The sequence below is a fragment of the Myodes glareolus genome, chromosome 3 (assembly GCF_982192425.1).
Source record: "Myodes glareolus chromosome 3, mMyoGla1.1, whole genome shotgun sequence".
In the NCBI taxonomy this organism is placed as follows: domain Eukaryota; kingdom Metazoa; phylum Chordata; class Mammalia; order Rodentia; family Cricetidae; genus Myodes; species Myodes glareolus.
In genome coordinates this window covers 7,106,364-7,128,871 of record NC_142028.1, presented here as the reverse complement: position 1 = coordinate 7,128,871, position 22,508 = coordinate 7,106,364, and the positions used below count along the sequence as shown (strand labels likewise).

General features: G+C 45.6%; 1 protein-coding gene across 1 annotated transcript in view; it reads right to left on the bottom strand.

Moving 5' to 3' along the window:
* Positions 1-14,791: 14,791 nt before the first annotated feature.
* Lmntd1 (lamin tail domain containing 1) overlaps positions 14,792-22,508 on the bottom strand; it is a 245,802-nt gene continuing 238,085 nt past the window's right edge. The window contains exon 10 of the mRNA XM_048432652.3: positions 14,792-19,412. The gene's annotated coding sequence lies outside the window, so the exon portion shown is untranslated. The remainder of the gene's footprint in view (positions 19,413-22,508) is intronic.

Below are 22,508 nucleotides of genomic sequence, written 5' to 3'. Positions count from 1 at the left end.
CAAGCTGGTACAACCCCTTTGGAAGTCAGTGTGGTGATTTCTCAGAAAATTAGAACATAACCTCTCTCCAGGACTGAACTCAAGTCACCTGGCTATGTGGCAAGTGCCTTTGTCTGCCAAGCCATCTGTCATGTCAAATACATTAATGTAGCAGACCACATTAGACAGCACCGGATCTGTGGTAGCTTCCCTGCTTTGCTGTAACCTCCCTCCCTGATTTCCCCACAAGTTTTTTGACTAATATATTGGTTTATTACTATCTTTTGTTGCAAGCTATGAAAGTTCCCTTTGGCTCAGAATATATACTCTTTCATTACCTCTGGAACAGAACTATAGTTTTTATTTACACTGAACCTACAAAGTCAGATAAAAAATTCGTTTTTTTATATAAAAATTACAATGGTACAGCTAAATCATAATGTAAGCATTCTTTTACAAGATTTACACACACATATGCACACACATGTATAGTTAAACACATATAAGAGAAAGAGAGAGAGAGAGAAAGAGAGAGAGAGAGAGAGAGAGAGAGAGAGAGAGAGAGAGAGAGAGAGAGACGGGAGAGGGTATCCACCGAGTGCAGCTGCCAGCAGAAGCCAGAAGAGGGCTACTCCCTTGGAGCTGGGATTGAAATGTCACAGGTATGAGCCCCGTGACACGGGTGTGGCTTCTGGGATGCAAACTTTGGTTCTCCATGAAGGAGGACAGGCTCTCAACTGCTGGGCCACCCGCCCAGCCCAAACGGTCCACAGTCTACTCTGTTGTTTTTAACCTGAAAGTGTAGCCTGCTTATCACCCCATCTCGTTCCTCATTTTTCTCTTCCTCTTCCCCAGAGTGAACGCTGTATTGAGCTGATTTATATTTTCTAATCCATATTTTACAAATCAACAGTATGTATTCATATTTTACGAACCTGGAAGTAGCATTACATGCACACACTCTTCCCTGAAATATCTGTTTAACCGTGACAACGTGTAAGTCTGGTTCAGACGCTTCAGCTATGACTGCCTCCCCATTCCTGCTGTGGGACCACGCGAGTGTTACCCCACTGGTGGCAAATGAAGTCGCTTTCCATATTTGTTCAATGTTCCATATTTATTTTTCTGCATTTATTTAAAATACAGTGAGCTTGTCTGGGGCCTTAGATCTGGGAAAAGCTAAGAGAAGGCTTGAAAGGTCTTTACATCTCCTACTTACGTGTTTACAGTGACCAGGAATGCAGGAAGCCTAAGTGTAAATAATCAAACAAGAGACCATTTCAGTGTGGCTCCTCTTGGGCTCTCCATCCCTTTCAGCCCTATGACATTCAGAGAAGAATCACTGGTGCTCATAAGTACTTCTAGGTCTTTGTAAAATTTTAAATGATGTCATTGAAACATGTTTTTACAACGCTTTCTTGGGTCCACATCACAAAATGGCAGTGTAATTTAGGGAGATGTCTTAAGAGCATATGAGTAGTGTTTCTCTTGCACGCACAAGGCCCTGTGCTCGGTCACTAAACTGCAACTCAGTGTTTGCCTCTCAGCCTCCTTTCGGTCTTGTCACTTAGTTCAGCACCAGTGCCATTCCACTGTCGCTGATGTCCTGGCAGAATGGCCCAGCAGCCACCGTCCATGTTCTAAACAAGTGTTTTCTGCTCTGCAGGTGGCTAGTCTCAGGTGCGGAGAGGCATATCTGCACACGCACACACACGTACATGCACATGCACACACACACATGCACACACACACACACACACGCACGCACACGCACACACACACACAATCTGTCTGTATTGCAGCTCCAGCAGCGATGGGATCAGCGTTTGATTAGTTAATGGCAGTGATGAGTCACTGGGACCAAAACGTTTCCAAAGCTCTTGGCTGCTGATTAGATGCTCTGGCGTGAGCTACCGAGAGATGACATTTCGGAAAATGGGAAGAGAACCATGCTGTCTCACTGTCTCCTCCATAGAAGGAGTTTGCTGGCTGCCTGGAGGGATCTTTTCATTGCTGCTCTCCCTGCTCACTAAGCTTCAGACGCCCACACTCTGGTCGCCACCGGTGACAGGCAGATTCCGCTATTCCTCCATAGGCCCAGACCAGAAGCTCCTTCTCAAGCATGTTTCTCAGGCCACCTCCGAGCACCATGGCTGCTAGTTTTCGTCCTTGGTGTTGCAGTTTCTCTCTCCCTTCATCCTCTGCTCACCCTCCTCCTTGTCCTTCGTGACTTAATGTTCACTGAGGAACCTTAACTTCTGTCAGCTCTTGGTGTCTCTATCTATCAAGGGTGAGGACGGAGTCACACGTACCTATCAGGTCCATGTCTCAGAGTGGTTCCCACTACCATCTCTGGACTCAGGAGGTTCAGGCTAGGGACAAGGGGACCTCCCCAGTGGCTCAGGAACAGAAGCAGGAGCACAGGATGGTCGGTACTCTGCACTGTGTGCTCAGACAGAAAGACGACAGGATCATAGCCTTCCCGTCCTCTCAGCACTGAAGCTCTGGTTCCACACGGCCTTCAGAGACAGCTGTGTGGACCATGCAAGTGACCAGGCTCTCAGAAGACGCAGCCACTCTATTCTATATCACCTTGGCAGGTTTTATTTTGGTGTGCGTGCGTGCGTGTGTGCGTGCGTGTGTGTGTGTGTGTGTGTGTGTGTGTGTGTGTTTGTTTTGATGAAAGGGTCTCAGTCTATAACCCAGGCTGTCCTTGACTAGAGAGCTTCCTGTCTCAGCCTCCCCAGTGCTGGGATGACAGGTGTGGCCACTAAGCCTGGCTTGTTATGTCCCAACTCTCTCCCCTTCATTGTCCCCACATTTGCCCACTCTTGTTGTCCTGGTAACAGAGTGGTTACAGGTGGACTTGACATGAACGGACATGGAAGGACAGCCAGGTGTTGGACATGCAGACACCTGATGTCATGACTAGTCCTTCAGACTGGGAACAAGAGCTTTGTGACCTCTGAGCTGTCCCAGTGATATGACAGACTGAGGTCAACAGGAAGAGGGTCATGGGAATGCATACATGCACTGTGAATATGTAAGCACACACACACATCACACACCACATGTCCATGAGAGTTCACTTGGCTGGCTTACCTGATGGGGGCTGGGCAGTTCAGCAATGACTATCTGCACACGGAAGAGCCTAAGAACCCAGAAGCTGGTCAATCAGTTCATGAAGCTGGAGGCTTCAGCCATACTGGTGCCGAAGTGGCAGAAGATTTCTGGACATTCTCCTCTTAGATCTATGTAGGAACACTGAAGGAATGAGTCAGGTACCAGGAGGAGGAACAGATGCACGTTAATCAGCAGGAGTGATGGCGGGGAGGCGGGCAGGCAAGTGGGCGGGCGGGCAGGGGGGCAGGGAGGTGGGCGGACGGGCAACCCCTTGCAGTTTGGTTCTGGATAACTGGCTGTTCTCCCACAGTGGCTAACAGATACTCCTGGCCCAATGTTTTCCATCTACAGAATGAGAAAAATAAGCCTTCTTAAATCATTGTGCAGACTAAGACAGTCACATGGTGTGCTGAATACATGGGAGATAAACGCCCCCCCTCCCCATGCTCTCTCGGATCCATGACGATTTGTAGCTTCTCCTATTCATCTCTCCTTGGGAAGTTTGGTGAGGTTGGCTATTAAGATCTTTAAGAATTTAAATTTGTCATTAATTGGTGGCATTTAAATACCCAGAGAATAACATCTGCCTCTTAGCCAAGTTGGTGAGATAAATTAAGGCTGGTATGGATGAACTAACCCCATGTAAATCCTCTGTGAAATGGGAGTTCTTGTGTTCATTACTGCACGCTGGTCATGACTTAGACTGACATGGGCTCATCACTCATGTGCCTCCCTCAGATGCAGCTTATAAAATCCTAAAGCTATATTTCCCTCCAGATTACCGTGTTGGCTTAGCAGAAGATGAACTAAAGTCTGCAGAATCTTGTGGAAGGAACAACATGGCACCATGGGCTAATGGTTGTACACCATGGACTAACAGTTGTATGCCATGGGCTAATGGTTGTGCACCATGTGCTAATGGTTGTGCACCATGGGCTAACGGTTGTGTGCCATGGGCTAAGAGTTGTGCGCCATGGGCTAACAGTTGTGCGCCATGGGCTAACAGGTGTGCACCATAGACTAACAGGTGTGCGCCATGGGCTAAGGGTTGTAAATCTGGAAACCTGAGAACAGCTTTCCTGGCACGGAGGGCTCTTGATCTATTTCTGGCTTTAGGAAAAGAGCACAGAGGCTTGTGTGACAGGCTGTGCCTCAGGTTCCTCACCTCATCTCGACATCTAGCTGTGTGTGCCAGAAGCCATCTGCTAGACTCTCCTTTGCGATGTCAGACCTAAATTCCTGTCCTGCTCTGCCTTGACAGCTGGTAAGCCTGGAGGAGCCTTGGATGGTCCAACTGCTCATTCCCTCCCCTCCCCTGCTCAGAAGTTGAGTCCCAGCTCCAGCCACCTCCTTGTTGGGGGTGGGGGTGGGACCAGAGCTAACACCTGCCTATCTAGTCACTAAAGCAGGACAATCGCACCCATGGCAGAAATCAGGATCAGCTCCCTCTCTCTGTACTATGAAGCTGGTCCCTCACAGTCGCCGGTTGTTCCTGAGTCTAATACCCTTGTGGGCCCTGTAGAAGTGCTCTAACCACTGAGAAATCCCTCCAGATCTCCCTCCCAATTACCTTAATAAACTAATATACTCATGTGCCCAGTACACAACAAAGACCAGTTGCCTCTCTTTTCTGATTTTACCTGAACAATGAAGGTATTTGCCTTAAGAATCTGGCATTGCTTGGCTGGGCATGGTAGCACATGACTTTGATCCCTACTATAGAACAATTCTTTTGTACACTGTGAGTATCTATTACTCTCATTTGCTAATAAGAAGCTGATTGTTCAATAGCTGGTCAGGAAAAGATTGAGGGCAAGAGCCAGACTAGGAGAATTCTAGGAAGAGGAAGGTGGAGTCAGGAGTCGCCAGCAAATGCAGAGAATCAAGATGAGAATGCCTTACTGAGAAAAGGTACCAAATCATATGGCTAAACATAGATATGAATTATGGGTTAATTAAGTGTAAGAGTTAGCTAGTAACAAGCCTGAGCTATCAGCATAGCATTTGCAGTCTCTGAGTTTGTTATTTGGTACCAGGCAGTTGGGCCAGGAAATGTCTGTTTACAGATCCCAGCACTCAGGAGATGGAGGCAGGTGGATTCTATGAGTTCAAGGCTAGCCTGGTCTACAGAGCGAGTTCCAGGACAGTCAGGACTACACAGAGAAACCTTGCCTTGAAAAAATAAAAAAACAACCAACCAACCAAGGTCAACCAAAGGATGGTGTTGGGTCGGGGTGACAGCCTCGTTGGTGAAGCTGACAATGAAGACGGACAACACAGATCCTGAAGCTCTTCTTCTGTCCTTTATCCAACGACACTGGTCCTTTCCACCCAGCTCCACTTGAATAAAGGATCTTAAGATCAAAAGGCTTATAAAACCATTCTGTCACCTCAACCCGCCTCCTTTACTCTGTCTTTTATCAGCAGGGACACTGTTATAGGAATAAGGTGCCTGAGGCTAGCGGCTCTCCCCGTGCCCTGCAGAATGGAATGGATCTGCACAGCTGCTCTGCTCGGCCTAGAACAGAGTTTATGGGTCTCCAGAGGCGCCCGAGAGATGCTGTCATGGACCTCATTATACTCTTTTGATTACAGGTCCCCTGGGCCTGAATATGGAGGCTTTCAGAGCTCAGTTCTCAATTATTAAAAGCACAGCAAGTGTGCAGAAAAATTTACAATACAGGGGAGGGAGGCTTTTAAAAGCTACAGCTGTAACACACTACTTCTTGGTAACCCCTGTAGATGAGCTAAGCTAAAATATGAACTCCCAGTGTGATAGCCCATTAGGATGATGGATTAGCCATTCACCAGTCCCGTTTAGAATGTGGACCTACTGAAGCCAGCTACTGCCACCCCTAAGCTTGAGTGGGACTTGTTCAGGGCAGCTGTGGGCTGGGATCAAGGCACAGCCGAGGTTCAGTTCAATGTCTGCCCAAAAAAACCAAACAACAACAACAACAAAAACAAACAAACACAAACACAAAACAAACAAAACAGAATAAATAAAAAAAAAGGAGAAATGGGACATAAGGGCCCTGGGATTGGACCCCTCCCAGACCCACAAAGAATGTATCATGGAGACATTAGAGAGGACAAAAGGAGATGGCAGAGGCCAGATGGATTTCAAATAAATCAAGAACTACTTAGGAAAAACAAAAACTGGGCATCTATTATTCTGCTATCAAGACTCCAGGTCTTGAGTGTCAGTAAGACAAGGGTTAGCTGATGGTGGGCAGGGTTTTCCCGAGCAGGCTGGTAAGGCACACCAGTTGAACCAGTGACCTCTAACCTTGACTGTAAGGCCCTGCTGCCAAAACAATAAGGCAGAGGTCTGTTGAGGAGGGTTCCTTAACTTGGGTCCCCACGCATGCGTACACACGCATTCCTCCATGTCACAGACATACGGATGGAAGAGTCTATCTTCACATCTGTCTGTAGCTGTGTTTATTTTGAAGTTTCCATCATGGGACACGTCAGTTTCTAAAAGGCCAGACCTTTGAGTTTGTTCCTGTTTTTTCTATTACAAAAATGTCTATGTTTTGAAATAATATTGTTCCCTATATTGTTTTTAAAACAATTCAGTTATATTTATTTATTTATTTATTTATTTATAAGAACATACTTTTATTAGTCGGGGTTCTTTAGAGGAACAGAAACAAAACAATATTTGATACATATTTTAGAATATATTACATAGAATAAAAGAGTATTTAATAGATTGAATTACCTAATATGGAATGTGGCAATCCCACCATGACCATCTGCATGTAGTAAAGGCTAAGTACCTGACAGTTCCTCGGTTCCTGTTAACAAGAGTAATCATTACTGGGACTGGAGAAATTTGTCAAGAGTTCCTTGAGTAAGTCTAAGAACCCAAGTTTAGTCCCTAATACCCACTTAAAACAGTGATGCATGCCAGAATTCCTAATACTGAGCAGACAGAGTCAGGGATATCCCTAGAGTTTTGTGGCTAGCCCATCTAAATGGGTCCATATTTTCTTCATACTGAAGCCCTGCAGTGTGTCTGTTCTCTGTGATGCTAACCCCTCTCTGGCATGCAATCCTCTATGGTCCTCCTTAGCCCTTTGTTTACCGTTTGAACAGTGGGAGAAACTCCAAAATGATCAGAGAAGTTTTAAAAAGTATTTTTAAAATTACACTTATAGATAGGGCTCTTTTGGTTGAGAAAAGAAATTTATAATGTAGAATTCTTCATTTAATTATAGTCAATAATTTTAATGACATTTCTGCCATTGGGGGGGCTGAGAAACAAAGCTTGACACAAATTTAAAGTTAGCCTGGGTGACATACTGAGTTTCAGACTTGCCTGAGTTAAATAGTATGACCCCTTTCTCAATAGAGAAGACAAAATCCTGAGACCAATTCATAATCTCTGATAACTGCATTCAAAGATTTAACCCAAACCACTGCTGTTCACCGTGATCCTCTCCTGCTGTGTCTTTACAAGGATGCCATTGATGGGTGGTTGTCAACCTGTGGATTTCTCCCCAGAGCTTTTGAATGTGTGGGTATTTTATGGGAGGGTTGGGTTCACCTTCTGCTTTATATCACAAGATGGCTTGTGTGACAGAGTATCAGGAAAGCTGGGGAGGCCACCAGCATCCCCAGTGTCTGTGAGTCAGGCTTTCTGCACGGGGTTTGGTATGGTTGACAGAGTCTGAAACTGATAGCGTGTTCGTGTCACAAGACAGAAACAGAAAGGAGCGACAAAGAGAACATGCTACCCATGACTGGAAAGGTGTCCCCAAAACCACACTGTTGTGTGATTTTTCCTGGGGAGATAAGAGCAAATGTAAGGGGCCACCAGGACATCGCCATGGCGAAATGGTGCCAGCGGTCCTACAGCTTGGAGGTAAACAGATCCTTTTGATGTTGCCGAGGGCCAGAGCGCCTTGGGCTTGTATTTTGCATAACTGAGCCTTGGTTCCCTAGCCTATCCCGAAACCCGGGGCTCCAGCGGAATGGTATTAACCAATCAGTATCCAAGCCTCTCCACCCTAGAAAAGCAGCTGCAGCTCCGCTTCTCTCTCTCGTCCCCATTCCCCCTTCAACCAAGTGCTCCAATAAAGTTGTGATTTGGGAAGGAGTCTCAATTTCGTAGTCGTCCCTGCTTGCTGGTCAAGGGGTGCGTCTCACAAGCAAACACCTCATCTCTCAAATAGAGCAGGAACAACAGGACTAAGAAATATTTCTCCAACTCCAGCCTGGAGAAGCAATGGGTTTTCTGGGGCTACTTAAAGGAACCTGGTAACTAAAGGCAGCTGCCTGGCTGCAGAACCCACCGCAGCAAGGGTCTGCTCAGAAAAGCCACTGCCATGATAACCTGCAGGCCTCCATAGACACCTCCTCTCCAATCTCTTACTGCTGTGTACGCAACCATCAGGATGGCTCATGGAGCTTGGGGGATGAGTGCTGAGGCGGGGGCGGGGAGAATCTGGTTAGAGATCTGCAAAGGGCAGAGAGCTATGGAGAGAGCTGTAGCAGAGACACGTATGCCTAGGCACACCGCCTGGAGCAGGAACACAGAGCGGTGTTCCACGTCACACATTCTCAACCACCATCGTGCACTTTCAAAACATAAACGATGAATGGAGGGCAGGCAGGTCCTTCAGTTTTATCAAGAGCATAAAGAAATGGTTTGCTTTATCTTGGTATGTTTTTGTCAGAAAGGCAAAGAAAAATGATAGTTTTTCCTCTACAGACTCATCTGGATAAACTGATGTTAAACATAGCCCTTTCTGAAGGTTGGAGAATGGACTAGATTGCATTTTATATGGACTCTGAGACTTAGTAACAAAATTAAATCTAAGTTTAAATGGTTCTTACTGGATTTCAAAAAACAACATTTACCAAGTGGCTAGCATTGTAATATTATTGAATTTTCAAATCATTTTTTAAAATTTCAAGACATTTAAATGTACTGAAGTATGTCTCTCACTGTGTATACAGAAAATAATTTATGATTTTTCTCTAAAGCAACTTGCTTTTTGTACTGTTATTTCCTCAAAAGTTTACTTGTAGCAAAACGACAAACGATAAATCATGTTAGTTCAATAACTGACAAGTAAAATGGACATACAAGCCAACCACAATTTCAAAAATCATGGGATGCAAAATTGAAGTAAAAAAAACAAAACAAACCAGCCAGGGAATTGTACCCCTTCTTTGTGACTGAGCACGGATCCTATTTTGAAATCAAACCTCCACTGTGTAGTCATAGTAAAAAGTACAGTTGTGAGGATAGGTATTTGCCAGTCATTAGAAAATGGCATTATAAAATGACAGTAGTGTATTTCAAGTTCACAAAGTAGTTACACTTATTTCATGCCTTCTTATTCTTTTAGATTTAAAAAGATTCATTTTGAGTGCGCCTATGTGTAGGTATGTGTACTTGAGTGCATTGTCCTCAGACAGAGAGGGCGTTAGATCTCTTGGAGTTGTGCTGTGGTACAATGCTCTTGTACACTGTAAAGATTTGTCTCTCATATTGGTTTAATAAAATGCTGATTGGCCAGTAGCCAGGCAGGAAGTATATGCAGGGCGACCAGACTCGGAGAATTCTGGGAAGAGGAAAGGCTCAGTTGTCAGTCACCAGCCAGATGCAGAGGAAGCAAGATGAGAATGCCTCACTGATAAAAGGTACCAAGCCACGTGGCTTAATAAAGACAAGAATTATGAGTTAAGTTAATAATGAGCCTGAGCTAATAGTTGAAACAGTTTATAATTAATATAGGCCTTTGTGTATTTCTTTGGAACTGAACAGTTGTAGTACTAGGCAGGACAGAAACTTCTGTCTACAGAGTTGGAGTTACAGGTGGTTTTGAGCCATCGAACATAGTTTCCGGGATTTGAACTCAAGTCTTGCAAGATCCCTCCAGTCCCTCTCAGATTTTTGTCTTATTCTAGCCTTTGGCCTTGGAGGAAGACCTTGAAGTCTAGTCTCTGTGATATAGCTAGGCAAGTCTTCTTACACTGGATCTGTTGCTTCCAAGGAGTTTTGTACATTACTCTTTTAGATTTTCAATGAGTAAAGGATTTGTTGAACCAAAATTTGATTCATGGGCATGGCATTTTAAAGTCACTTCCAGATGTCTGTACTGTCTTTGGGCAGTGTCTGGGCACAAATGCTAAGATTCTTTGGGAAAATTTTTTTATGATTTGACAACAATAAGGCAGAGCTTCAAAGTCACTGTATCATCTAGACCTCTACTATGAAGTTAAGAGTACACAGATAACGGGTTAAACCCCAGTACATGTCCTTTGGTTCCTAGAGGGGGAATCATGCGAGGCAGCTGAGATGGGCCAGGGCATCTTGATCCATGTTTTCAAGGCGTCCTTCCAACCAAATCCTTACTTAGTGGAATTAGTCAGAGGGCACATCCTCAAACGACAGACATATTACCATTTCTTCCCCTTTCTCTCTCTTCACATGTACTATGTCTATATGAAATATGCTAATATATATTTTATCAAAGACATATAACATATATGTATGAAAGAATATATATGAAATAAAAACACATTCCTGAAGGTTTCTAGCTAACTGGCTTTCAGTGGGAAGCTAAGTGTTCACTATGCAAACATGATGACATGAAGTCAGATCCCTTCCCATCACTCAGTCAAAAGCCAGGCACATGCAATGACATGTGACACCATTGCTGGGAGGGCAGAACCTTGGGGCTCTCTTGTCAGCCAACCTAGCTCTAGGTTTAGTGAGAGAAATCATCTCAAAATATAAGGGTAGTTATTGAGGAAGATGCTAGATTTCCAGCTTCATATGTGAGTGAACACACCCGACATGCATACACATGTATTCACATGCATTCATCTCTCTCTCTCTCTCTCTCTCTCTCTCTCTCTCTCTCTCTCACACACACACACACACACAGTATTTTTATAACAATTCTTTATTGATTCTTTGGGAATTTCACATTATGTACCCCAATCCCACACACCTCCCAGTTCCTCCATACCCTCCCCTCCCCTCTGCAGCCTCCCACTACAAGAACTCACCCAAATCAATTAAAAACAAAACAAACAGAAGACCACCTCTATCCTCTGTCTTTCCCACACCTCTTCATCTTAGTGGCACTGGGTGTTGAGGGGCATCACACAGTACATCCTTTTGTCTAGTCAGCCCCGCTCACAAAATGTTCATTGCAATGAGTCATTGGTCTGGTTCATGGCCCCTGGCACACCATCCTCACTGGAGACTCACCAAAACTCCCCTCAAATATCCTGCAGCTCTCCCGAGTCATGGGGATCCTGCAGCTATGGTTCCACAGGACCAGGCCCTAGATGGGGTAGGGTGGGCCAAGCCAAGGTCCAGGATGTGGGTCTCAGTCGTAGCTGAGATGGTTGTTCCAGGCCACTGGAACCACCTCCCTCAGTCAAGGGACAGTCAGCTCTCCTATGCCCGTGCAGAGGGATGGGGCCAGCTCTCTCATGGGGTGTGTGGCCAATTCTCTTGCAGCAGTGACCAGCAAGGGGCAGGTGCAGCTATCCAGTGAGGGGCAGGACTGGCTCAGTATGGCCCTCCTTCAGATTTCAACATGCATGGGTCCTATGGACCCCCCCCCCCCCTATTGCAACAAGAGGCTATGGGCATCCTCACAGACCTCACAGACCCCAGCTGCAGCAGGACCATAGACCCAGACATGGCCCTCAGCACTCAGCATCATGGTACGGTGGCAGCACAGGTCACCCAGATCAGTATGGCCCTGGTGGCAGCAACAGACTGCCCGGGCACACCAACATGGTCCAGACTGTCCAGACCTTGGGCATCCACACAGACCCTGGGGGTAACAGGAGCCACAGACATCAGTTCAGGCTCTGCTTCTGCTGGGCCACGACACACACGTTTGAAGTTGTTTTCATGAGTGTTTTCCCCATGGTGATGGACAATGGTTGGCTGTTGACCATGAGTCTGTTTGGAAGGCAGCTCAGAATGAAGATCAGGATAAAATGGAGATGCGACAGGAACTCAACTCTCATTCCTTGCTCTGAGTTTCAGGCTGTAAAGTCACTATCTTCAGTATGGATGTGTTTGGCATTGTGAAGTGAGGTGGTTAATAGGCTTAGCTCAACTAGGACCCCCAGAGGAGAGCACACTGTGACCAGATGGGGCTGTATGTGGATCCCGAAGTCACCAACTCTACTGTCTCCAGCAGGTTTAATTTTACATTTCCCAGTAATTATGTTTTATTGTCTAGATAATTATCCCTAAAGTTCTGAGACTGTCAGCTTACTTTGACGAGGAAACAAAGAATTAACTGTAAGAGTTAAACCAACACTAACAGCCAACCAGCGTACCTGTGCGGACCCACTATGTGTCTCATGATTTGGATTGTCTCTCGTTCCTTTTTGACAGAACGGGTTAAATGTCAGGTGCTGAAGCCCCCGGTGATTCAGCAACAAGAGTCAGAGACGAGTCGTCCCTCCTATACTTCTTACAGCGAAGAGACGAGAAGTGGCTTTAATCACCTTTTCTATTTCCCAAAGAAGGCCCTCCTGTCTCCAGAGCCATGGAATCTCTGCAGAGCTCCTCAGGTCCCAGGTGCACAGCTGAGAGACTGTCTGTGTCTTCCTCCTTATATAGAGGCTCAGATCCAGGAACAGCTGCTGACAATTAAATTAAAGGACAATTAATTAAAGGACAATTAATTATCCTTTGTCAGCAGAGGCTCCGAGGCTGTTCCCAGGTGCTGTGTGCTGCAGCGCGCTTGGCGCTCGTTCTCTGCCGCCCGCCTCCCTTGGCCCAGTACCGTGTCAGTGTTTCAGTCAAAGACAGTAAAATGGCCATCAAACAGTTCACTGACCCTTTTCTGTTATGTCCACACAGTTGGTCTGATCACCATTTCTTTAATAATCATAGCCCTTCCTCCCAGGTTTTGACATGTTCCTAAAAATGAAGGAAAACCAACAGAGAATAAAGTGGCCATCAGGCCTATCAGGGTGTCTTGAAGGAGGAATAAAGCTGTGATGTAGAGTTGGGGGGCAGGAAAGTTATGCATAATAACTGTAGATATTTACCTCCTTGGTTAAACGCCCCTTTCCTGACACGTCTACTCCGAAGGCTGTGGATTCTTTACAGACCACAGGACAGTGTGAGCCCCTAAGTAGCCTTCAAGGTCGGGTCTGTTTGCACAGATCAAAACGAGGGAACCAAGGGAGCTTTCCTCAAACTAGCCAGACGTGTGGTCCCAGGGAGAGAGGAAGAAAGGGGGGAAGGGAGCAGATGGGGAAGAGGAGAGGGAGAGGGAGAGAGCAAGAGTCTGAGAAAAAGGCAGCAGCTTTTGGAGCTTGGACCTATCTTTTGGAAATCTGAAAGAAATTAGGAGTTGAGGATGGGAAGTGCAGATATAGAAAACATCTCTACCTCAACCACGGAGTTTTCAGCTAAAGGAACATTCTCTAGGTACTGCTAAGATTTATTTATCTGTTTTATATAATAAAGTGATTTTTTTCTAAGATTTTTTTTTATATGTATGTGTAAATGCCTCCACCAAATGCAAGCCCAGTGCCTGAAGTTGCCAGCACGGTGCTTTGGATTCCCTGGGATGGAGTTGTGAGCAGCCATGTGGGTGCTGGGAACTGAACCTGGGTCTTCTATAAGAGCACTTGGTGCTCTTAACCCGAGCCATCTCTGCAGAGTCCTCTTATAAGTACTTTTAAAAATAAAAATTATCATTAGCATTTTAGATATTTATATATTTGGTGGTTGGTTTTATCAATTTGACAAAAATCCAGAATAACCTGGACAGAGTCTCAGGGAGACTCTACATTTGTTTAGTCTGTGGATATATCTGTATGGGATAGTCTTAGCTGAAGACCCAGCCTACTGTGGATGTATCTGTATGGGATAGTCTTAGCTTAGAAGACCCAGCCTATTGTGGGCAGTACCATCTCCTAAGCAAGGGGTCCTGAGCTGCATAAAAGTGGAGAAATCGAGTTGAACACAATGGAGCAAGCAGAATGCGTGAATCTGTTTCTCTCTGTTCTAGACTGGATGTCATACAGCTGGTCCCACACTGTGACTTCCTCTCAACAAGGAGCTCTAACCTAGAATCATAAACTGAAGTAAATTTGTTCTTCCCAAGTTGCTTTTTGTCAGGTTTTAAAATTATTTTTTATTTTTATTATTTACAGCAACAGAAATAAAGCTAGAGCAGATGAGAGGATCCAACTTGGACACCAATGTTGTGGAATAATCTTTTTGTACACTGTAAAGATGTGTCTTTGCCAAGGCACCTTCTGATTGGCTTAATAAAGATCTAAATGGCCAATAGCTGGGCAGGAAGAGGTTAGGCAGGACTTCTGGGTAGAGAGGAAAAGAAGAATCTAGGCATGGGAGAGACACCAGAGGACACAGGGGAAACAGGAGGTGCAAGATGGAAGAGAGATAAAAAGCCACAAGGCAAAATGAAGATTACTAGAAATGAATAGAAAATGGGTTGATTTAAGTTATGAGAGAGAGCCAGTAGGAGAAGCTGAAGCTATAGGTTGAGCTTTCATAATTAATAATAAATCTCTGTTGTTTTTTGTAGGCTGGTGGCCCAAAGAAAAATTCATCTACACACAAATGTTTCTTGACGCATTCTTTACAGCAAGCAACTCACTTAGTGATCCCATAAATGAATGGAAACAAACGATGAGGGCTTTGGCGCAATGGTGTTTGAGCTGTTTATGAAGTCTGTACACACTTGGTATAAAATCACAAAAAAACACAATGTCACTAAAAGCAAAAGGAGATGAAATCAGGATGTAAGGGGTGGATGCACTGAATTTAACATGTTTCTTCCAAATCTTTAATATGCTCATAAATTTGTTGGTTTGAGTCAACAGTTCAGACTTTTTCCACACTGAGAGATCATGCAAAGATTACTGATTAAACCCCAAAGAAACCAGAATTTATTTCTGTTTAAGTAAAATCCATTTCTGTTTAAGTAAAAAACTGGTTCATCTTTTGGGCTCTCTGTTCTGTTACCAAGTCGCCCAACACTTGGAAGCTTTAGGTAAGTGTATTGTGTAATCTGCTCTCATGCAAGCAGTTGCGGTCTTTCTCCTATCCACCCCTTTCAAAAGGAGGGAAACTCAACTTCTTCAAACAAGCCCTGGATATTGGGGGTTCCAGAGGGCTCCAATTATGGGAAAGGGTAAGTGATAAACTTTTTTGTTTTGTTTTGTTTTGAGACTGGGTTTCTCTGTAGCTTTGGAGCCTGTCCTGGAACTAGCTCTTGTTGTCCAGGCTGGCCTTGAACTGACTACATCGCCAAGTATGACTTTGAACTCCTGAGCCTCTTGCCCATCTCTCAAGGGCTGAGATCACAGGCATTTGCCACCATATTCATTTACGCAGTGCTGGGGGTGAATGTGGGGATTTACACATCCAGGCTGGCTTCAAAGGTAACTTAACCCTTGGAAACTGCACTCCCAGGGGCCTTCTGGGAGTTAGTACTTTATTTACACAAACAAGAAGTTTGTGGAGTCTAAGCACAGCCCTCATGTTTGTGACCTTACTGGACAGCACAAAAGGGACCTATTTCTGACCCTGGAGATGGAGTCTGCAGCTCTCCAAACCTGTTGAAACTTAACTCAAGCCAATCCCTGAACTTTCATTCAGAGAAGCTTAGGAAAACAGAGGGCTCCAAGGTGATGACCCCTAAATGTTCCTGTGTGAATGTGGACACGTGCTAACCTCATCCAGAGCTCCCAACCTAGGGGACACTCCCAGTGTCGGGAGACAGTGAGGCATTGCCCTGGAAGCTCCTGCTGACTGATGCAACTGGAAGGAACCTAGTGAGGACCCCAGAGTTGAGGGTTTACTTGGCTCTGTCAAGGACGAAGGGTTGTACTCTTCAGAACACGCTCACAGGAGTGAGCAGCAGACACACCGACCACATTTTGACCACTGGAGGAGGAGAAGATGATGTGCAGAAATATTGTAAGGAGACAGCTTCTTGGTAAAGCACCAAGGAGCCAGAGACACAGAAGAAATGTCCCACAACACAGTCCGCAAACACGAGGAAGACCCGAGTTGGGATGTTTTGGATCCAGAAAGCCTCTGCTGGCAGGAGAGGAAACTGGAGATACCCGAGGCTTATGTGGATCCTTGTTTTCTGTGTTGTTACCACAAATCTTGGAGGGAAAGGATACGCGGAAGGCCATTAGGAGACTGCTTATCAGCCAAAGTCCCAGGCCTTTCTGGCCATGTGCTTATTTCTAGTGTGAGCAAAGGAGTCACACAGAGAATTGAAGAGACTGGAAGTCCAGTCAACACTCTTCTAGTTTCTCCAAAGCATTGGTGACTTTTGCCATAGCAACCATGGAACAAAACAACCCACACAATTTAGCCAGTTTGGATTTCAGAGGTGATGCCTTCTGGCCACCGTGGCATAAAGTGGGACGAGTTTCTGAAAATGTACAAGTTGGCCAGAGTGTGGGGAATTCAGAGAAAGCATGATCTGCGTGTCTCAGCTAGGCTGTCCTTACTCCACACCACACACAGGTGGTGCCTCTGAGAACCTTTAGAACCAGCACGGCACATGAGGAATCACCTTGTCAACTGAGGGCTCTCCTCTCAGATACTTTAGACTGCTCTGTGGCTTCTTCTCATCTTGGAGATGCTAAAGAGATATCAGATGTTGGTACCAAACATTCTGATCATTTAAAAATGTTCGGTGCAGCAGCATTAAGTCCACAGCATCCATAATGCTGGACAGCTGCTATCCTCACTCTCCATTTCTAGAACCTTCTCACTACCCCCACAGACTTTGTACCCATAGAGTAGCTTCCCCATCCTCTTTCTCCACCACAAACTCCTAGAAAGCTGGACTGTGTCATGTGGGATTTCCCTCTGTACGCTGTGAATATCATTGATTAATAAAGGAAGTGCTTTGGGCCTATAGCAAGCTATAGGGGAACAGAGCTAGGCAGAGAAAACTAAGCGAAATGCTGGGAGAAAGGAGAAAGAGTCAGAGAGAAACCATGGAGCCGCCACAGAGACAGACGTAATAAAAAACTGTGCTAGTAGGCCACAACCTCATGGTAGGCACAGATTAATGGAGATGGGTTAAATTCAGATGTAAAAGCTAGCCAAAGAAGTTGGAGCTAATAGGCCAAGCAGTGATTTAATTCATACAGTTTCTGTGTGATTATTTCGGTTCTGGGCGGCCCAGACGAACAAGCAGCTCTCTCCTCCTACAGCTGGGCTCTCTACTTCTTTGCATTTCTCCACCGAGATAAAGCACCGCCCCCAAACTACTTGCCCTTTTGTGTCTAGCTCGTGTCAGTTCATGCTGATGTGTCTGAATCTCATCTTTTTACAGCGCAGTAAGATCACATTGTATAGAAGTATATATTTTACAAATCCATTTATCTGTTGATGGATACTGTCTTGAACAGCAAAGGTACCTAAATATGAGGGCTGGAAATGTGCTTCAGTTGCCACAAAAATGTAGAGTTGATCTAGTCAGGGACTTCCTAGTGTCACTGCTAGATACAGACGGGAATTAGTAGATCTTGGCTCACTTGCTGTGCTGTTCAGTTGTGGGAAATTCCACACTGTGTGAAAATGTACTGCTGTGCCTCATGGAATTAAAGCTGATGGTCAATAGCTAGGAAGAGGCTAGGTGGGACTTCTGGGGGCAGAGAAGACTCTAGGAAAAAGAGGGCAGATCATTAGCCAGAAGGAGAGGAAACAGGAGGGGCAAGATGAAAGAGAGGCAATGCCACATGATAGAATGTAGGTTAATAGAAACGTATTAATTTATACTATAAGAGCTAGTTGAGAGAAGTGTATGTTGAAGGCCAAGCTTTCAAAATTAATAAGAAGTCTTCATGGGGTTATTTGAGGCTGCTGGTGGAAAAGACACCTATCTACAAGTTGTGATTGTCTACTCAACTGTACTGAAACAGGGGTTAGGGAAGCACACCACTGGGTGTATCTGTGAAGATGCTTCCAAAGACGGCTGGACTGTGGCCTGATGGAGGAATCAATTTCTTGATGGATTCTTAAAGTCCCCCTGGAAGGCAGGGAAATGTGGGAGGTGGGTTCTTGGGGTTGTGTCATCCTGGCCATTTTCCATTTCTTCTTTCTACTTCCTGTCTTCTAAGTGGGGTGATGTCTCTGTGACATGCACTATGGTTGTTCAAGAGCATGGGGACCATGGCTGCACCACATTCTTCTTCAAGTTATATCTTCTGTTAGATGCTTTGGTCAGAGAGACCCAGAGGCAATGCACTCATGGGTAGGGAATCATGGAGGAGAAATCACGTGTCACACTCATGTGTAGGGTGATGATGGAGGAATCGTTTCTGTCACATTCATGTGTACGGCAATCATGGAGGAATCATTTCTGTCACACTCATGTGTACAGTAATCATGGAGGAATCGTTTCTGTCACACTCATGTGTAGGGAAATCATGGAGGAATCGTTTCTGTCACACTCATGTGTAGGGAAATCATGGAGGAATCGTTTCTGTCACACTCATGTGTAGGAAATCATGGAGGAATCGTTTCTGTCACACTCATGTGTAGGAAATCATGGAGGAATCATTTCTGTCACACTCGTGTACGGTAATTGTGGAGGAATTGTTTCTGTCATACTTGTGTGTAGGGTGATCATGGAGGAGAAATCATTTTGTGCTGTTTCTGCTTTTGCCAAGGTTTTGTTATCCATTTTTCCCCTAATTCAACTTTGTAACATGCACATTTAGGTGACAGCTTTATTGCTGGGAAGAACTTCCCACCTCCTAAGACTCTCGCTGTTTTACAAGAATGGCTTATCCCGGGCTTTGAACAGAAAGATCAAGATGGTTCTAGGATAGGTTACCAGTTTCCACTTCTCATTCCCTTTATATTGACACCAAACTAGCTTTTCCTTAGGATGTCTAAGTGTACCCCAGACCAACAGCAGCCAGGTAATGTATTTAAAATGGAAAGAACAGGACCCAGCTTTGTTTCCCCTCCAGAACAGGGTGAGGCCTCTAGAACATCTAGGCAGGAGGTGTCAGCCTGGGACTGCCTGAGCTCTGGTCTCGCCTGCGGGTAAAAACCTGCAGATACTCCCTGGCAATCTGCTGCCTTTAAACCATGTGATGTCTTTAACCAGCATAATGACAGCGCAGCCTGCTGGCCCCTCCGTGCTTCCCACACAGCACACCGTGATGCAATAGAAGAAAGCGGGGCAGACAGGATCGGCACAGGCAGCCAGCGGTAACCACTGTGGCAAACAGACGGTGGTGAGATCATAACAGAAGAACTTTGGGAAGTGATGCATCGCTGGGGGCTGAAAGGAAAGGATAAGATTATTGCAGAGATAAGGAGGGGTGCATCACAGAAAACAGACAGGAGCACTGCTGCCAGGAAGGGCAACTACTGCATTTCCAAGGTCATTAACAAGCTGTCACAGTAAGGAACAGTGGACATTTTCTTTCTGAGCTGTTGTATTCCGACTTTTGTCTTAGAAAAACTGAGCCCAGGAAAAGCTGTTGCTGTTGTCAGGGTCTGAAGGAGGGTCCCTGCAGGCTGGAAAGACACCCTACGTCCTGCGTGGGCTGTTGGATGAACAAGGATTGATGTCCACAGCTTGGTTCCCAGTACTAATCACTAGTACTCATTAGGAGTACCTAATCCAGGCACTAGAGTGCCTACGGAGCACTAGGGTTGTTGCCAGTTGTGAGTTAACACTCTGTGTTAGTGGCATTTGTCCAATCTACAGAGCTAGAGCAGTGACAATACCTGAGGGCAGGGTGAGTGATGTGGAACTAGACACTGTCTGCTGTCCTAGGCTTCCAAGTGTGTCCCAGAGGGTCTTCAAGTTCATGGCAGGTGGCTAGTCCAACAGGGCAAGTCCCCTAGCCATCCCTGTGTTCTCTAGCATGTGGGAAGTTCTGTTTCTGCAGCATTCTGTGACATACTCACATACAGTGCCTTCAGGCCTCTTATCAACTTGGAGGTTCACAACCTGTGCCCCAAGTCAGGTCTGGCAACCCATACTCAATAACCAATAAAAAGAGAGCCAAATTAGCAGCGGGGAGCAGAGGAAGGAGATGTATTCAATGTGGCCACACTGGGAAGAAGGAAGAACAGATGCAGCGACATCCCCCAGAGTCCTCAGGGTTGTGAAGTGGGATCAAAGTTTAAACAGAGGGTCAGGGATCTGTAGATCTAAGCAGTCCTGGCCAAGGTGTGGTCCCATCCACGGATCCAGCCTTGTCTGGGCTGCAGTCTCACTGTAAATGGGTCTCACAAGTTGTCAGAACTGTGAGAAATCTCTCTCCCAGAAAGAAGATCCCCCAGGCCAATGCCTTTCCTTTCTTCTGTGTGAGATTCTTGAGAAACCCTCAATTCTCAGGGGTCCATTGTTTCAACAGTCTGATAGTCAGACTGAGAGACAATTTTCTCTTCAGAGTATCTGGATCCCCACCAGATCAGTCACAGTCCCACATGGTTGAGCCAAGGGCTGAATAAAGAAAGGTTCACCAGCAAGACTGTGCACACTGTCATGCAAAAATGCTATTTGCCAAGATCCTGGGGCAGAAGTTGAATTTGCTTGCATTTGTCTCAATAGTCAGCAGTCTATTGAATTAGTCATATGGGAAGTGAGGCCTGGATCTTTGCAGTTTCTGCAACACTAAGACTCTCAGAGTAGCCGACTCCTTTGGGGATGGGGATGTTTCTCTAGGGTTGGAGATATGGCACATAGGGTTAAGTGTACATTGCTTTTGAAGAGGACCTGAGTTCAGTTCCAAGTTTGCTTCCAGCCCCCAGGTCAGTCTGCTCATGTCTAGAACTCCAGGTCCAGAGGATCTGACCTTTCTTCTGGCTTCCAGGGACATACCTGCTCTCACGCACACATTAGCTACCCCATCTATCCTGCCCCTGTCTATAACTAAAGATGAAATAAAACTTAAAAATGCCCCTTCCAGTCTCTTTGCAATGTGGTGTTTTTATCCTGGACAGGCCACAGGGCAGTGAGACAAAGATAACCTGAGAGCCCAGGTGGGGGCACTGGCCGTAGGCTGAGACTCAACCCTAATTTGTCACTTGCTACATTAATGACTTAGTTACTTACACTCTGTGAGCTAATGTTTCCTTAGCTTGCCTTCCTGGTCTCAGGAACAAGCACATAGCCCGGCTCACCCAGGACTGCTCATAGACAGCAACAAGAACCAGAGGAGCTGTGGCTGTGCCTCTGAATGAACAGCAGACCCAGGAGCTGCCAGTCACCGACAGATCAAGTGAAGATAAAATAAAATGAAATACAACTGTGCTCCTGGGAAGGCCTTAGAAATATTCTGAAGGTGCATTGCTAGTCAGTCCCAGAGATATCAGCAGGCAGGCGGGAGATTCTGAGAAGACAGAGGAAGGTAAAAGCCCTTGAACTTTTCAGAGCAGACTGGAACCTAACCAAACCAAAGCTACCGACTCAGGAACGAGTCTGCGGCCAACACAGTTGAGCAACAGCACCCGAGGAAGACGATCAACCCTAAACACCTTTGTCAAGTCAGGCCATCCAGTGTGCTGCAAGATGATTCTCAATGCTCCTTTTAAAACCAGGACACATCACCCACCTCACTGAGCTCCTGTCTAGCATGGAACTCTTAAGTAGGGTTTCTGCTGCTGTGATAAGAAACTATGACCAACACAACTTATAAAAGAGGTGTTTATTTGGGCTCACAGTTGCAGAGAGTTAGCGTCCATGACCACCATGGTAGGGAGCATGGCAGCAGGCAGGCACGGCACAGGAGCTGTAGTTGAGAACCCACATCCTGAGACAGAACTGTGAGGCACAAGAGCACAGGTCTGGTGTGGGCGTTAGGGACCTCAAAGCTAGTGACACAACACCAACAGGGTCACAGCTCCTAATCCTTCCCTAAAACTTTACTAACTATAGACCAAGATCCAAACACCAGAACCTATGGGAGCCATGCTCCTTGACACCTCCATGATGTCTTTTCTGGGCTCAAAAACCTGAGTGTTGATCTGACCAAACAAAGATGAAGCAACTCCAAAAGTGAGCGCTTAGACAAAGCCGAGTCATTGGGAACTGGATCACAGAAGACGGCATGCCCACTCTTCAGTATTATTAGGAACATCCTAGCGTGGAGCTCTGCAGGCTCTTAAGCAGAAAAGGTCACTAAGACACGTGGCTCACACAGAATGAACCATGTTGGTTCACATGTAGAGTTCACACGTAGATTCTAGATTTCAGTGGCATATTACTTACGTATCAAAAAGGCTAAAATGAAGATCTGGGGCAAATTATTTCTCATTCTTAAAAGTACATCATTTAACAAGAAAACAAAACCTGATAGATTCGAAAGCAACAGAAAATTAGAGACGACAGGTATGTTGCCAGGCGCTGGGGTGCACAACTTTA